The following is a 6,000-nucleotide window of genomic DNA, read 5'->3' on the forward strand; positions in this document are numbered from 1 at the left end:
TTGTAATGCAGGGTGTAGTTGGGCTCCAGATTGTATTTGTAGATGGACATGACACGATTGGTGCTGTAAAGTTATCCTGTAGCCATTTGACATTAGCTGTAACTTTCTTTCAGATGCAGATGGATTAAATCTGTGGCAGAGTCCCCCAATCCCAGGTGAGGGGGTTCTCATGAGCAGGTCAGTCACTATTTGTGTTTGCAGGGGAAGCATAAATGGTGACTATGTGACAGCACTCATCTTTGTCTTTATTTCTAGGAAGTCAAGGCAGATAGCAGCAGACAAGGTCAAGTGTGCAAGGTCAGTGAGCAGTGGACAGAAGCAGTTGTTCTTGCTCACGTCACAATTTTTGGTGCAACTCTAAGCATCCATTCTCATTTGTGTGCTTTAGGGAATCCACCTGGAGCATGCCAAGCGCTGTCACCAACTGGCTGATGGACCGGGTTTCCTGTGCTTTTGAGCCCTCTGGAAGTAGTACAGGACCCTGTGATGAAGCCTTCAAATTTTGTATTTCAAGGTCCCATCTGGGTAGGCCAAGGGAATGGCCAAGGAGTTGCGGTCAGTCAGGGATGGCGGGAGGAGGAACGAGGGTCCACTCGCTCCACAAGTTTCAGCATTGCCACATCACCTTGTCTCCACTTAACCTAGGTGGACCGTGTGACGACGATGTTGGCCTCCAAGCACGGCCAAAGTTTGCAGGCCAAGCACCTGGGCAGTCTTAGGAGACGGTGAGTAGCAGAATTGTCAGGTTTTGGCCCATGTGCTGTTAAGATTGTGCACTGATGTTTGGTTTTCTTTCTCTTGGCAGACTAAGAGCCAACAGCCTGGTGACAGCTGGAACTTCCCAGACAGGGAGGCGGCCTTCTTTTGCACCCGACAGGGATTTGCATCCCCAGATGCGTGCAAGATAAGTCGTGGGCTACAGAGGGGATGGAAGCGGGGTGCTGCGTTGGGACTCCCCGGGAGGGGTTTTTGTCTCCATTTTAGCGATGGGGACGTCCAAGAAATGTTCCCTTAACCCACCTAAAGGGAAAGTGTCTCTTTTGATTGCAGTGCTGAGGTGCACAGGGCAGAGCACTTCCAGTGTCTCTTGTGCATTCTGTGTTGTTTGGGTCTCTCATGTCCTATATCTTTTTTACCTTAGTCCTTTGAGGAGCATATGGGTCACCCTGGCCTCATTCTTGGCATCTGTGATCTTTGCATTCCTTGGCCTGGCACCAGTGCCTTAGGACTTTTGTCTCGGGAGCCCTGACAGACATTGGAATCGCATCTCTCTTTAGAAGCATCCAGTCAGATGTCTTTTAAGGTCTTACTCTGAGCTGTGTCGACAGCCACACACCGTAATGATCCATTATAGCCGATTAGGACCGATAAGAATGCGAAGCTAGCTAGAGCCTTTGGACCGTAAGATTGTTGGACATTCCTCTCTGCAGTTCTCTTAAGAAATCATTCTGTTAGCATCTTGTTCTTGCAGGGTTCTCTGAGCCTCATCGGCTCTGAGCCGTCCGTCTCACCTAGGTCATCTCGTTCCGCATTCTCCCGGCGCTCGCCGGCATTCTTCTCACCGAGAGCTCTCTCTCCCTGTCGCGTCCCCTCGTTTGTCGTGTTCTGTCCCATGTCACGGGTGTCTGCACGTATTTGTCCCGGACCTGCTCTGCCCTGCTGCATAGCCTGTAACAGGACAAGTCCCAGGAGTTGAAATTTCTGATGCAGGGTGTAGTTGGGCTCTAGATTGTATTTATAGATTGACATGTTTGGTGCTGTTAAGTTATCCTGCAGCCATTTGACATTAGCTGTAACTTTCTTTCAGATGCAGATGGATTAAATCTGTGGCAGAGCCCCCAATCCCAGGTCAAGGGGATTTCCCTGAGAAGGTCAGTCACTTTGTGTTTGCAGGGGAAGCATAAATGGTGACTATGTTACAGCACTGTTCTTTGTCTTTATTATTAGGAAGTCAAGGCAGATAGCTGCAGTCAAGGCCAAGTGTGCCAGGTGAGCAGTGGACAGAAGCAGTTGTTCTCACTCAGGTCTCAATTTCTGGTGCACCTCTAAGCATCCATTCTCATTTGTGTGCTTTAGACCATCCACTCGGTGTACGCTAAGCCCCTGTCATCAGGTGGCGGATGGACCGGGTTTCCTGCACTCGTGAGCCCTCCGGAAGTGGGACGGGACCCCGTGATGAAGCCCACACATCTTGTATTTCAAGGTCCCGTCTGGGTAGCTCACGGGAATGGCCGAGGAGCTGCGGTGAGTCGGGGAGGTAGGGAGGAGGAGCGGGGGTGCACTCCAGTTTCAGCCGTGCCCAGTCACCTTGTCTCCACTTAACCTAGGCGTACCTCGTGACGGCAGCGTCGGCCTCGGAGCACGGCCGAAGCGTGCGGCCTGAACGCCAGGGCCCTCTTAGGAGAAGGTGAGTAGCAGAATTGACAGGTTTTGGCCCATGTGCTGTTAAGATTGTGCAGTGATGTTTCCTTTCCTTTGTCTTGGCAGACGAAGAGATAAGAGCCTGGTGACAGCTGGAACTTCCCAGACGGGGAGGTGGCCTTCTTTTGCACTCGACAGGGATTTGCATGCCCAGAAATGTGCAAGATAAGTCGAGGGCTATGACCCACTGAGGGGAGGGAAGCGGGGTGCTGGCTTGGGACTGCCTGGAAGGGATTTTTGAGTCTGCTTTGGAGATGGGGATGTCTAAGAAGTGTCTCCTTAGGCCACCTAAAGGGAAAGCGTCTCTTTTGATCTCAGCGCTGAGGTGCGCAGGGCAGAGCAGTTCCGGTGTGTGTCGTGTCACTTGTCTCTCGTGCATTCTGTGTTGTTTGGGTCCGTCACGTCACTTGTCTTTTTTTACCTTAGCTGTCTGAGGGCCATCTTGGCATCTGTGATCTTTGCGTTCCTCGGCCCAGCACCAACGCCACAGGCCTTTTGACTCGGGAGTCTGGACAGGCATCGCAGTCGTATCTGTCTTTAGAAGCATCCGGTCAGATGTCTTTTAAGGTCTCGTTCTGAGCGGTAGCGACAGCCGCGCACCCCAACGATCCATTATAGCGGCTTAGGACTCGTGAGAACGCCAAGCTAGGTAGCTCATTCCTACCGTAGGCTTTTCAGGCATCCCCTTGTGCGGTTCTCGGAAGACATCGTTTTCTTAGCATCTTCTTCCTGCAGGGTTCTTTGAGCCTCATCGGCTCCGAGCCGTCCGTCTCACCTAGGTCATCTCGTTCCGCAATCTCTCTGTCCTCGCGGGCATTTTTCTCGCCAAGAGATTTTTCTCCTCGTGGCGTCCCCTCGTTTGTCGTGTCCTGTCCTGTGTCACGGGTGTTTGCACATATTTGTCCCGGAGCTGCTCTGTCCTGCTGCATAGCCTGGTGTAATTGCACAAGTCCTGGAGACCTGCAATTTGGAATGGGGGATGTAGTTGTATTCTAGATGGTATTCCTAGATTCACACAGGATGCTTGGACCTGTTAAGTTATCCTACAGTTGTTTGAATTTTCTCCTAACTTTCTTTCAGATGCAGACATTTAAGATCTGTGGCAGAGCGCCCCTCCTGGGTCACGGGGTTTTCCCTGAGAAGGTCAGTCGCTGTTTGTATTTGCAGGGGAAGCATAAATGGTGACTATGTTACAGCACTGTTCTTTGTCTATTATTAGGCAGTCCAGGCAGATAGCTGCAGTCAAGGCCAAGTGTGCCAGGTGAGCAGTGGACAGAAGCAGTTGTTCTCACTCAGGTCTCAGTTTCTGGTGCACCTCTAACCATCCATTCTCATTTGTGTGCTTTAGGCCATCCACTCTGTGTACGCTAAGCCCATGTCATCAGGTGGCGGACGGACCGGGTTTCTTGCACTCGTGAGCCCTCTGGAAGTATGACGGGACCCCGTGAGGAAGCCCACACATCTTGTATTTCAAGGTCCCGTCTGGGTAGCTCACGGGAACGGCCGAGGAGCTGCGGTGAGTCGGGGAGGTAGGGAGGAGGAGAGGGGGGGTGCACTCCAGTTTCAGCCGTGCCCAGTCACCTTATCTCCACTTAACCTAGGCGTACCTCGTGACGGCAGCGTCGGCCTCGGAGCACGGCCGAAGCGTGCGGCCCGAACGCCAGGGCCCTCTTAGGAGAAGGTGAGTAGCAGAATTGACAGGTTTTGGCCCATGTGCTGTTAAGATTGTGCAGTGATGTTTCCTTTCCTTTTTCTTGGCAGACGAAGAGATAAGAGCCTGGTGACAGCTGGAACTTCCCAGACGGGGAGGTGGCCTTCTTTTGCACTCGACAGGGATTTGCATGCCCAGAAATGTGCAAGATAAGTCGAGGGCTATGACCCACTGAGGGGAGGGAAGCGGGGTGCTGGCTTGGGACTGCCTGGAAGGGATTTTTGAGTCTGCTTTGGAGATGGGGATGTCTAAGAAGTGTCTCCTTAGGCCACCTAAAGGGAAAGCGTCTCTTTTGATCTCAGCGCTGAGGTGCGCAGGGCAGAGCAGTTCCGGTGTGTGTCGTGTCACTTGTCTCTCGTGCATTCTGTGTTGTTTGGGTCCGTCACGTCACTTGTCTTTTTTTACCTTAGCTGTCTGAGGGCCATCTTGGCATCTGTGATCTTTGCGTTCCTCGGCCCAGCACCAACGCCACAGGCCTTTTGACTCGGGAGTCTGGACAGGCATCGCAGTCATATCTGTCTTTAGAAGCATCCGGTCAGATGTCTTTTAAGGTCTCGTTCTGAGCGGTAGCGACAGCCGCGCACCCCAACGATCCATTATAGCGGCTTAGGACTCGTGAGAACGCCAAGCTAGGTAGCTCATTCCTACCGTAGGCTTTTCAGGCATCCCCTTGTGCGGTTCTCGGAAGACATCGTTTTCTTAGCATCTTCTTCCTGCAGGGTTCTTTGAGCCTCATCGGCTCCGAGCCGTCCGTCTCACCTAGGTCATCTCGTTCCGCAATCTCTCTGTCCTCGCGGGCATTTTTCTCACCAAGAGATTTTTCTCCTCGTGGCGTCCCCTCGTTTGTCGTGTCCTGTCCCGTGTCACGGGTGTTTGCACATATTTGTCCCGGAGCTGCTCTGTCCTGCTGCATAGCCTGGTGTAATTGCACAAGTCCTGGAGACCTGCAATTTGGAATGGGGGATGTAGTTGTATTCTAGATGGTATTCCTAGATTCACACAGGATGCTTGGACCTGTTAAGTTATCCTACAGTTGTTTGAATTTTCTCCTAACTTTCTTTCAGATGCAGACATTTAAGATCTGTGGCAGAGCGCCCCTCCTGGGTCACGGGGTTTTCCCTGAGAAGGTCAGTCGCTGTTTGTATTTGCAGGGGAAGCATAAATGGTGACTATGTTACAGCACTGTTCTTTGTCTATTATTAGGCAGTCCAGGCAGATAGCTGCAGTCAAGGCCAAGTGTGCCAGGTGAGCAGTGGACAGAAGCAGTTGTTCTCGCACAGGTCTCAGTTTCTGGTGAAAGTCTAAGCATCCCTTTTTTTTTTTTTTTTTATTTTTTTATTTTAGGCAGTCCTCTTGCGAGATGTCTCTGATCCCAGGTGTCTGAGGCCAGGTGGGTGCAAGCTTAAGGTGTAGGTGGGCGTACTTGTCGGGTCAGGGTGGTGGTCTTTTCTTAGTATCTCAGTGTGGTTTTTTTTGCTTTGTTTCTTTGCAGGTGTCATTGCCGCTCTAGGCGTGTGAAGGAACAGAGTCAAGCGGGTGAGTCGGCATTTAGGCAGGGTGACTCATAGGTGACCGTTATGCGGCAGCACGCTAAGCCTGTACCTTTTCCTTTTGTAGGTATCCTCCCGGCAGCCTGTTGAGTCGCATCAAGATTTCAGGTGAGCCGGGGCAGCGGTGCGTCAGAGTTCCGGGGATTCCTCTTTTGCAGGGCGCTAGTTGCATTTTCTGTTTTGTCTTAGGTACCGTGAGGAGGCGCATAGCTGAAGTTTGGAAACGGCAGCACCGAAGCGGACGTAGAGAACGTGTCGCCGTCCACGTCCGGCTGACGATGGATTTTGTCCGGTCGTCTTGCAAAAGCTAAGTGTCGG

Source organism: Vidua macroura, chromosome 12 (genome assembly GCF_024509145.1).
Source record: "Vidua macroura isolate BioBank_ID:100142 chromosome 12, ASM2450914v1, whole genome shotgun sequence".
NCBI lineage: Eukaryota > Metazoa > Chordata > Aves > Passeriformes > Viduidae > Vidua > Vidua macroura.